Source organism: Cetorhinus maximus, unplaced genomic scaffold (assembly GCF_964194155.1).
Source record: "Cetorhinus maximus unplaced genomic scaffold, sCetMax3.hap1.1 HAP1_SCAFFOLD_191, whole genome shotgun sequence".
Taxonomy (NCBI): Eukaryota; Metazoa; Chordata; class Chondrichthyes; order Lamniformes; family Cetorhinidae; genus Cetorhinus; species Cetorhinus maximus.
Genome location: NW_027596170.1, coordinates 676,939 through 689,327, shown reverse-complemented (window position 1 = coordinate 689,327; position 12,389 = coordinate 676,939).

Sequence of the window (12,389 nt, the reverse complement as noted above, 5' to 3'; positions counted from 1 at the left end):
CACCGTGTATCCCATTTGTGCTGATTGTTCTGCTCAATATTTTGACCGGCAGGTACATTTTAGTGTCCAGCAGGAGCCGCCGGAGACTCCAAGCTCACAACAGTGGGAAGTGTCCCAGAGACCCAGAGATGGAGAGTCGAAGGAAATCGATCATTTTACTGTTTGTGATCTCAGCCAATTTCATACTGTTATGGGCTTCTTTCTGACCATTTGAAATAATGATGCACTGTGGCCATGTTTTATATTTATCCAGGGTTTACTGAGAGAAATGACAGGGGGGGCGGCGGGAAATGGGAGCAATCCTCAATCAGCCCGTCACTGAACTGAATTCAGGGGGAGGGCAGCCACAGGGTTGCAGTGCAGGACAGGCTGCGGGTTGGACACGCACAGCAAGATCCCACAAGCAAGGTGATATTAGCCAGGTATCCTACCGCCACCCCCTATTCCCAGAAAATCTTCCTCTTTAAAACTGGGCCCGGGGTTGGGAACTAATTGATTTACAAATTATATGAAAACTTCAGAGAAATCAGTGATGGGGATTCAAGCCCCCACCCTCCCTCCCCCCCAGTCCAATTCATCATCTGGCCTTCCACACAGGAAATAAAACAATAAATAAACAACATAAAAATAACAGGCCTTTACGCAGCCTCACATTTAGAAATTCAATTCCAGGACCTCCGAAAGTCAACACATCAATGTTTACAATTGCAGCGCACAGCAGGATCCCACAAACAGCCCCACGAGGGACATGGACTGGACAAACCCCAGATCCTGTCTGTCTCTCTCCCTCATGACCGTCCCCTCCCACCATCTGTTAACCTCCCCACTCAATAGTTCCCTCAATCTTTCCTCTTTCCCACCTCTCTCTCTCCCTCCCTCCCTCTCTCCCTCTGTCTCTCTCTCTCTGTTTCTCCCATGCCAGAATATAGAGGCAGAGAGAGAGAAAACCACAGTCAGGGCCTCAATAAACTCAATTCAAAATGATTAAAATAAAGCAAACATTACTGAAACAAAAAAGACACAGCAAGATCCCAGGGCTCTTCTCACTCACTTACATCCACAATCTCGGAGGGGCGGTGGAGTGGGGGTAGAGGCATCATTTAGTAAACACACCCCCTGTTAGTAAACACAGACAATGGGAACAGATTTGAAATGAGATGACGGTGTAAATGCCTCGTGACCAGCCCTCTCCCTCTGTCTTTAACCTGCCGGCTCCAGCTGTTTTACTGCCTGATTGTAACCTCCCCATGATCTCACCCTCTTTCCCTTTAACCCTCCCGTGATCTCATTCCCTGTCCCTTTAACCTCCCCGTGATCTCACCCTCTGTCCCTATAACATCCCCGTGATCTCACTCTCTGTCGCTTTAACCTCCACGTGATCTCACTCTCTGTCCCTTTAACCTCACCGTGATCTCACTCTCTGCCCCTTTAACCTCCCCGTGATCTCACTCTCTGTCCCTTTAACCTCGCTTTGATCAAACTCTCTGTCCCTTTTACCTCCCCGTGATCTCACTGTCTGTCCCTTTAACCTCCCCGTGATCTCACTGTCTGTCCCTTTAACCTCACCGTGATCTCACACTCTGTCCCTTTAACCTCGCCGTGATCTCACTGTCTGTCCCTTTAACCTCACCGTGATCTCACACTCTGTCCCTTTAACCTCGCCGTGATCTCACTCTCTGTCGCTTTAACCTCGCCGTGATCTCACTCTCTGTCCCTTTAACCTCACCGTGATCTCACTCTCTGCCCCTTTAACCTCACCGTGATCTCACTCTCTGTCCCTTTAACCTCGCTTTGATCAAACTCTCTGTCCCTTTTACCTCCCCGTGATCTCACTGTCTGTCCCTTTAACCTCCCCGTGATCTCACTGTCTGTCCCTTTAACGTCCCCGTGATCTCACTCTCTGTCTCTTTAACCTCCCCATGTTCTCAATCTCTGGCCTTTTAACCTCCCCTTAACTCACTCTCTGTCCCTTTAACCTCCCCGTGATCGCAATCTCTGTCCCTTTAACAGTCCCTGTTCTCACTTTCTGTCCTTTTGACTGTCCCCGATCTCAATCTCTGTCCCTATAACATCCCCGTGATCTCAGGGGGAGGGCAGCCACAGGGTTGCAGTGCAGGACAGGCTGCAATTTGGACACGCACAGCAAGATCCCACAAGCAAGGTGATATTAGCCAGGTATCCTTCCGCCACCCCCTATTCCCAGAAAATCTTCCTCTTTAAAACTGGGCCCGGGGTTGGGAACTAATTGATTTACAAATTATATGAAAACTTCAGAGAAATCAGTGACGGGGATTCAAGCCCCCAACCTCCCTCCCCCCCAGTCCAATTCATCATCTGGCCTTCCACACAGGAAATAGAACAATAAATAAACAACATAAAAATAACAGGCCTTTACGCAGCCTCACATTTAGAAATTCAATTACAGGACCTCCGAAAGTCAACACATCAATGTTTACAATTGCAGCGCACAGCAGGATCCCACAAACAGCCCCATGAGGGACATGGACTGGACAAACCCCAGATCCTGTCTGTCTCTCTCTCCCTCATAACCGTGGCCTCCCACCATCTGTTAACCTCCCCACTCAATAGTTCCCTCAATCTTTCCTCTTTCCCTCCTCTCTCTCTCCCTCCCTCCCTCTCTCCCTCTCTCTCTCTCTCTGTTTCTCCCATGCCAGAATATAGAGGCAGAGAGAGAGAAAACCACAGTCAGGGCCTCAATAAACTCAATTCAAAATGATTAAAATAAAGCAAACATTACTGAAACAAAAAAGACACAGCAAGATCCCAGGGCTCTTCTCACTCACTTACATCCACAATCTCGGAGGGGCGGTGGAGTGGGGGTAGAGGCATCATTTAGTAAACACACCCCCTGTTAGTAAACACAGACAAATGGAACAGATTTGAAATGAGATGACGGTGTAAATGCCTCGTGACCAGCCCTCTCCCTCTGTGTGTAACCTGCGAGCTCCAGCTGTTTTACTGCCTGATTGTACATAACACACAAACACTGATCATCCCCACCTCACCCTCCCTCTCCCATTCACTGTCCTCACCCCCTCTACCTGCTCACTCCAGGGCTGCTGCTGTTTGCACACTAAATATTCACATTGCACTTTCCGATTCTAACACTGTCCACCTCTCCCTCTCCCTCTGTCTCTCTCCCCCTTCCTCTGTACCTATCCAGCCCACCCCATCCCTGCTCATCTTTCCCTCTCCCTCTCTCTCTCTCTCCCGCTTGATAATCTGTCGCTATCTCTGTTCTTTTCCCCTTCCTCAGGATGGAACTTGATTGAAAAACACTCTGAAAAGTCTCTGTCTGACCATTTGAAATAATGATGCACTGTGGCCATGTTTTACATTTATCGATGATTTACGGAGAGAAATGGGGGTGGGGGATGGTGGGAAATGGGAACAATCCTCAATCAGCCCGCCAGTAAACTGAACTCGGGGAGGGTAACCATGGTTGCAGTGCAGGCCAGACAAGCACAGCAAGATCCCACAAGCCAGGTGATGTTAGCCAGGTATCCTTCCTTCCCTCACCCCCAGAAAAGTCTAATCTACCTCTTTTAAACTGGGGTCGGCTGGGTGGAACTGATTGTATTGCAACTTTTTGAAGGCTTGAGAGAAATCACTGGAATTAAACACCCCACTCCCCACCCCTGTCCAATTCCTCATCTGGCATTCAACACAGGGAATTATAACAATAAACAAACAATATCAAACTAACAAGCACAGCCTCACATTTAGACATTCAATTCAAGAAGCTCAAACATTCGAAAATCAATGTTTAAAATAGCAGTGCACAGCAGGATCCCACAAACAGCCCCACGAGGGATATAACCATAAGACATAGGAGCAGAAATTAGGCCATTTGGCCCATCGAGTCTGCTCCGCCATTCAATCATGGCTGATAAGTTTCTCAACCCCATTCTCCCGCCTTCTCCCCATAATCTTTGATCCCCTTATCAATCAAGAACCTATCTATCTCTGTCTTAAATACATTCAATGACCTGGCCGCAACAGCCTTCTGTGGCAACGAATTCCATAGATTCACCACTCTCTAGCTAAAGAATTTTCTCCTCATCTCTGTTCTAAAAGGTTTTCCCTTTACTCTGAGGCTGTGTCCTCGGGTCCTGGTCTCTCCTGCTAATGGAAACATCTTCCCCACGTCCACTCTATCCAGGCCTTTCAGTATTCTGTGAGTTTCAATCAGATCCCCCCTCATCCTTCTAAACACCATCGAGTATAGACCCAGAGTCCTCAAACATTCCTCATATGTTAAGCCTTTCATTCCTGGTATCGTTCTCGTGAACCTCCTCTGGACCCTCTCCAGGGCCAGCACATCCTTCCTGAGATACGGGGCCCAAAATTGCTCCCAATATTCTAAATGTGGTCTGACCAGAACCTTATAAAGCCTCTGCAGCAAATTCCCTGCTTTTATATTCTAGTACTCTCGAAATAAATGCCAACATTGCATTTGCCTTCCTAACTACCGACTCAACCTGCAAGTTAACCTTAAGAGAATCCTGGACTCGGACTCCCAAGTCCCTTTGCGCTCCAGATTTCTGAATTCTCTCCCCATTTAGAACATAGTCTATGCCTCTATTCTTGCTACCAAAGTGCATGACCTCACACTTCCCCACGTCCAACCAGGCTGCAGGTTGGACACGCACAGCAAGATCCCACAAGCAAGGTGATGTTAGCCAGGTATCCTTCCCCCACCCCCTATTCCCAGAAAATCTTCCTCTTTAAAACTGGGCCCGGGGTTGGGAACTAATTGCTTTACAAAATATATGAAAACTTCAGGGAAATCAGTGATGGGAATTCAACACGGGAAATAGAACAATAAATAAATAACATAAAAATAACAGGCCTTTACGCAGCCTCACATTTAGAAATTCAATTCCAGGACCTCCGAAAGTCAACACATCAATGTTTACAATTGCAGCGCACAGCAGGATCCCACAAACCGCCCCACGAGGGACATGGACTGGACAAACCCCAGATGCTGTCTGTCTCTCTCCCTCATAACCGTCCCCTCCCACCATCTGTTAACCTCCCACTCAATAGTTCCCTCAATCGTTCCTCTTTCCCACCTCTCTCTCTCTCCCTCCCTCCCTCTCTCCCTCTGTCTCTCTCTCTCTCTCTCTGTTTCTCCCATGCCAGAATATGGAGAGGCAGAGAGAGAGAAATCCACAGTCAGGGCCTCAATAAACTCAATTTAAAATGCTTCCCGCACATTTCATTCAAGCCTCAATTCATCGCAGTGTCTAATACAGCAGCATTATTCGGGGAAACAGCCTCACTTGAACAAGTTTCACTTCAGGCCCTCCCGCCTGCTTCACCAGTCGGGGAATTAATTTTCAAAGTGTGCTCCCTGGTGGTCATTTGGGAAAACCTGTTTGGTATTTGCGCACAGAAAGATCCCACACACTGCAGTGCGCTCACAGTCAGATCAGATTGGTTTAGACTGAGAATTGATGGAAAAGGAAAGGGCAGAGAAATATCTTGAAACAAACTGGCACAGATTGGCCCCTCAGTGACACAGTTTCTTTTCACTAATCCAAACTTCTGGGAGGCTGGGAGTGAGGGTCTTTTCTCCAGAGGCTGGGAGCTGGGCAGTGACTGCACGCCGGAGACCCCCAGATCCTCGTCTCTCCCCTCCCTGTCCCTCTCTCTCCCTGTTTCCCTCCCTCTCCCCTTTCTCTCTCCCTCCCTCCCTGATAACTCACAATCGAGAGAGAGAGAGAGAGAGACAGCAGGAAAACGCACAATCACATCCTCAATCAAATGAATTCAAGAGGCTGCTGCACATTTTGTTTCACTGTCACATTCATGGCCTGAAACACGGGCCTTTATTGGGGAGTTCAGCCAATGCACAGACCCTCCCGAGGGGCCTGAATAGAGGCCGTGAATTGGGCCTAGTCGCAGAGGCTGCATTAAAGCTCAGGGACAGGAAGAGGCCCCAGTCTAACAGAACATTCCTCTCCCTCCACAGCTCAGCCCAAACCTCACAGGCAGGGCTGGAAGGAGTGAGAGGGAAATGGGACCCACTCCCCCTTAACCCCCCCAATTCAAATATCGACAAATCACATTATGACTTTCCTGTCAGTTTACTACAAGATGAAGCAGAGAAAGAAATGTCTGGAAAGAGAGAGGGAGAGAGAAAGCTGGAGTGACAGAGACAGGGAAATGCCACCCCCTCCCCCAGAAACGTCGTGTGTTCCCTGTTGCAGTTTAGGAAAAGCTGCAGGCTGTTTCTGCACAGGGGGATCCCACAGGCAGCAATGTAATGATATCCGGATGGGAACAGGGAGACACATTTCCTTCCCCAGCCTCATGCCTGCTGTAACCCTCCCTCTTCCCCCTCTCCCCCCCCCTGGCACCATGTGTGCTCTGAGTCCGGACACATCCCCAGAAAGGCCTAAACTCCTTCTCTTCAAACCGGGAACAAGCTGCTGCTTCCTGGGGGAGACTTTTTGAAATCTCCGTCCCAGCATCGATTTTTACAAACCAGGCGTCCCCGGGAGGGTGTGACTGAGGCTTTTCTGCAGAGACTGGGAGCTGGGCACTGACTCCACACTGGAGACCCTCCCCTAACCCCCACCCCCCCAGACCCTGTGTCTCTTCCTCACCCCCAAACCCCTGCCTCTGTTTCACTGTCTTTTCCTGTTTCCCTCAATCTCCCCCCTCTCTCTCTGTTGTAACGTAGGGACACATCCTAGAGAGACTGAATTCAAATGACTGTTCCACCTCCCAATTCATCGCCCTGCCTAAAACACCAGCATTATTCAGGAATTAGCACAAACTTTTACACACTCTCACAGTTAGGACTTGGTAAAGGGCTCCTGAGGGACAGGAAATCAGTCCAATCAGCACATTTTTAATCAATTAACTGGTTGTGGCACAGTATGGAGAGGGACTAAGACAGTGAAGACCCCCGACCCCTTCAGAACCTCAGAAAGACTGAGTGCTTTGCAGTGAAAGAATGAATGTTTAAAATGCTCTCATTGTTAGTGAGTCACTTGCTTCACTGTCCCTGGATTCATTTTCGCAATTCAGCCTTTTCTAAAAGATGTGACTGGGAGCTGGGCAGATTCTACACATTGGAGACCCCCAGATCCTGTGTCTATTCACACCCCCTCCTCTTGTTTTGCAATCTCAGCCCCTCTGTTTCACCTCACTCACTCCCCCCTTACTCTCTCTCTCTCTCTTCCCCCATTGGAGAGACCGAGGGGGAGAGAGGAGACTGAGAATTTGACAGTCAGAGATCGGTGAAGTGAATTAAATTGGCTGCCGGGCCTTTACCTTTCACCGTGACATGAATTGCTCTCAGACACGGGCCCTGTGCTCTTGGTGAATTAGACCCGGGTACAAGTTCCGGCCTTTTTAATTCCCCGCCCCTGTGAGTGCTGGATAGAAAGGGCACTCTGTAAAGTTCCTGTCTCACCATCGACAAAAATCCACACCACAATGGCCATCTTTTACATTTATAGTTCCACAATCACATCCCCTAGTCAATCAAATAGTTACTAGAGTTGCAACTAAGACAATTTGCACAGCAGGATCCCACGAGCGGTCCCACAATGGAGGGGGAGACCCCCAGACCCTGTGTCTCCTTCCCCTGCCCCCGAGGCCCCAACATCCCCACCCCCTCTCTGTCGAAGTCTCCCTCATTCTGTTCCTCTTTCTCTCTCTCTGCCCCCATCACTCCTCCCTCTGCACACACCTCTCTCTCTGGCCCCATGTGTACACAGCAAGATCCCACTCCCCACCTGCTCATGACCGGTTAAAAATGTATTGGCTGAGGATAGCGGGAAAGTGAGTGGGGAATGGGCCTCACCCCCTCTCTCTCTCCCCCTCCAACACCCTCCCCCACCCCCAACCAAAGTAACGACAAATCACATTGGTGTTTTTATACATTTTATTGAAAGATGAATTATGGACAGAATTGGCTGGAGAGAGAGAGGGAGAGAGGGAACAAGCTGGAGAGACAGAGACTGGGGGCTGCTCTCTCCCCACCTTCACCACCAGCCCGCATCATCAGATCTACATTAAACTCAATTGAAATGGCTGCTGCCACTTGCATTTAACCCAGGAAAGCCCGTGGCCCGGCCTGTCTAACACACCGACATGACTCTGGGGGGTGAGAAGAAGCCTTCGCACAGGCTCCAGGTTCTCATTTCAGGCCCTCTCCCTCTCCCTCTCTCTCTCTCTCTGTGTGTCCGACTGCTTCACCCTCCATGAACCCATTTCTATCAAGTGTGGTCACTGATGCAGTTCAGGAAAGGCTGGCGGCCTCTTTGTTTTATTTTTTTACACAGCAGGATCCCATGACTTTCCCAATCTCCACACCTGCTGTGAAAGCCTCTCTCTCCCCGTCTTCCCCGTGGGAATTCCCCAGTCTGGGGGCCATCCCCTCAGTTCCCTCCCTCCCCACCACCACAACCCCCTGAAAGGGCTGAAACTCAAACTGGGGAGCAGCTGGATTCTCTCAGGAGACATTTTCAAATCACTGCCTCGGGATTTCAGTTGGGGTCAAATCCCACTTTCTGGAAGGCCCTGACTGGGAGCTGGGCAGTGACTGCACACGAGGAGCCCTCTCTCTCTCCCCCCGGACCCAGTGTCTTCTCACCTACCCACATCATCTCCGCTCTGTTTTGTTATCTCTCCCCCTCTTTCCCCTGACCTCTCCTTTCTCTCTCTCTCATGTGGGGAAAGGCCACAGGCCCCTGTGGGCACAGCAAGATCAGGAGAATGGAGAGAGAGAGAAAAATCCACACACAGAAGCTGCGTAAACTGAATTAAAATGGTTCCCCCTGTCCCACCCATCAGTCTCCAGAAGGTGCTAAACTCCCTCTCTTATTTTGGAATTATAACAAGCCTCTAAACAGCTTCAGATTTCAGATTTTCAATCTCCTCTTTGTCACACACCAAAGGGTTAATGTGTTTGTGACTAATCGCAAGGCCAGGATATTTTAACCCCTGGCTTTCAAAATCCAGCACCCCATCATCTAACAGAAACCGCTTCATCGATGCACCAAAAACCAGGGTCCCTCCCAGATTAAAATTAAACCTCGGGGTCATAAAGAGACACAACTCACGTGGGTGGGTGGGGGGTGTGGAACAGGCCTGAGTCCATCCATCCAAGCTGGGGAAAAGCTCCTGCCCATGGATTCATAGTCACATTGCAGTCTTCAAACTCCAAATTCCTGGGGAAAAGAGAGAGAGAAAAGAATTGTCTAAAACACAAAGCAAGAACATTTCTAAACAAAATAGCACAGCAAGAGCCCAGGATTAAACACCCCCCTCCTCCCCTCCCCTCCCCTTCACAATTACACAATCTCTTAGCAACATCCAAATACAAAAATATCTCAGTTATAAACCAGAGGCTAAAACAGATTGAGAGACCTTTCCCATCCCCTGTGTTTCTCTCTGTATCTCTCTTCCTATCTCACTCACATCTCTGTCCCCCTCAATCTCTCTCTATCTCTCTCTGTCTCTCAGAGATGAAAATTAAACCTCGATTGGGGAAATAAACAGACACAACTCATGTGGGTGAAGCCTGTGGACCAGGCCTCAGACTATCCCTCTCTGGAAGAAGCTCCTTGTCCTTGTCCCAGACTTTCCCTCTATGGATCCTCACCTTCCAGTTTTCAGAATACAAATTTCTCAGGAGAAAAAGAGGTAAAATTGGTTAAAAATACAAAAGCAAGGACATTTAACTGCATAAATTGAATTAAAATGGTTCCCTTTGTCACCCCATCAGTCTCCAGAAGGTGCTAAACTCCCTGTTTCAGTTTGGGAAGGGGCTGCACATTCCTTTGGGACACTTTTTAAAATTACCATCCCAGGATTTAATTTAAAATCTCATTCTATCTCAGAGGATGTGAGTGGAGGTGGCTTGTGACTACACACTGGAGACCATCAGACCCTGTCTCTCTTTCCCACACCCCCTCCTGTTTTTACACCTCCACTCGCGTCGGCTTCCCTCTCTCTCTGTTTCAATCACTCCCTCCCTTTTCTCTCTCTGCTCCCGTCTCTCACATTCAGGGTAAAGATGGATGCTCCTATCTAGGCCCTTGTCCCTGTCCTCTCTTTCTCCATCCCTCTTTCTCGCTCGTTCTCTCTGTCCATCTTTCTATTTTCCTTCCCTCTGTCTCATGTGCTCTGCATTGAAATGAGAGATGAAATGTTCCTGTCTCCCCATTTAAAATAATGACAAATCACATTGCTGTTTCTGGTCAGTTTTTGTTGATTAAATTTTAAAATGGGCACAACGAGAGCTGGAGAAAGAGAGAGAGAGAGAGAAAAGCTGGAGGGAGAAAGACACAGAAAATCACACAGGTAAAACTAAGGTCAGAATGTCAGTAAACTGAACAGTAATGGCCCCTGTGAATCTGATTGAACAGTTTCCACTTCATCGCACTGTCTCCCCACCTGTCTTATTTTGCAATTATAACAAGCTTTTAAACAGCTTCAGATTTCAGATTTTTAATCTCCTCTTTGTCACACACCAAAGGGTTAATGTGTTTGTGACTAATCGCAAGTCCGGGATATTGTAACCCCAGGGTTTCAAAATCCAGCACCCCATCATCTAACAGAAACCGCTTCATCGATGCACCAAAAACCAGGGTCCCTCCGAGATTAAAATTAAACCTCGGGGTCATAAAGAGACACAACTCACGTGGGTGGGTGGGGAGGTGTGGAACAGGCCTGAGACCATCCATCCAAGCTGGGGAAAAGCTCCTGCCCATGGATTCATAGTCACATTGCAGTCTTCAAACTCCAAATTCCTGGGGAAAAGAGAGAGGGAAAAGAATTAACTAAATACACAAAGCAAGAACATTTCTAAACAAAATAGCACAGCAAGAGCCCAGGATTCCACCCCCCCTCCTCCCCTCCCCTTCACAGTTACACAATCTCTTAGCAACATCCAAATACAAAAATATCCCAGTTATAAACCAGAGGGTAAAACAGATTGAGGACCTTTCCCATCCCCTGTGTTTCTCTCTGTATCTCTCTTCCTATCTCACTCACATCTCTGTCCCCCTCACTAACTTACTCTCACTCTGTGTCTCAGAGATGGAAATTAAACTTCGATTGGGGTAAGAAACAGACACAACTCACGTGGGTGAAGCCTGTGGACCAGGCCTCAGTCTATCCCCCTCCCTCCGCACCCTCTTCTCTCTCTGACCCCATCACCCCTCCCTCCGCACTCTCCTTTCCCTCAACTTTTATTTTGAAAGTGTTGTCACTGTTGTGGGGGGCAAGGAACAGGGCGGAGGGGGGGGGTGCGGTGGAGACCATGTGTACACAGCAAGATCCCACTCCCCACCTGCTCATGACCAGTTAAAAATGTATTGGCTGAGGATAGCGGGACAGTGAGTGGGGAATGGGCCTCACCCCGTCTCTCTCCCCCACCCCCAACACCCTCCCCCACCCCCAATTAAAGTAACGACAAATTACATTGGTTTTCTTATACATTTTATAGAAAGATGAATTATGGACAGAATTGGCTGGAGAGAGAGAGGGAGAGAGGGAACAAGCTATAGAGACAGAGACTGGGGGCTGCTCTCTCCCCACCCTCACCACCAGCCCGCACCCTCAGATCTACATTAAACCCAATTGAAATGGCTGCTGCCCTTTCCATTTAACCCAGGAAAGCCCGTGGCCCGGCCTGTCTAACACACACCGACATTACTCTGGGGGGTGAGAAGAAGCCTTCGCACAGGCTCCGGGTTCTCATTTCAGGCCCTCTCCCTCTCCCTCTCCCTCTGTGTCCGACTGCTTCACCCTCCATGAACCCATTTCTATCAAGTGTGGTCACTGTTGCAGTTCAGGAAAGGCTGGCGGCCTCTTTGTTTTATTTTTTTACACAGCAGGATCCCATGACTTTCCCTATCTCCACACCTGCTGAGAAAGCTTCTCCCTCCCCGTCTTCCCCATGGGAATTCCCCAGTCTGGGGGCCATCCCCTCAGTTCCCTCCCTCCCCACCACCACAACCCCCTGAAAGGGCTGAAACTCAAACTGGGGAGCAGCTGGATTCTCTCAGGAGACATTTTCAAATCACTGCCTCGGGATTTCAGTTGGGGTCAAATCCCACTTTCTGGAAGGCCCTGACTGGGAGCTGGGCAGTGACTGCACACGAGGAGCCCTCTCTCTCTCCCCCCGGACCCTGTGTCTTCTCACCTACCCACACCATCTCCGCTCTGTTTTGTTATCTCTCCCCTCTTTCCCCTGACCTCTCCTTTCTCTCTCTCTCATGTGGGGAAAGGCCACAGGCCCCTGTGGGCACAGCAAGATCAGGAGGATGGAGCGAGAGAGAGAAATCCACACACAGAAGCTGCGTAAACTGTATTAAAATGGTTCCCCCTGTCCCACCCAT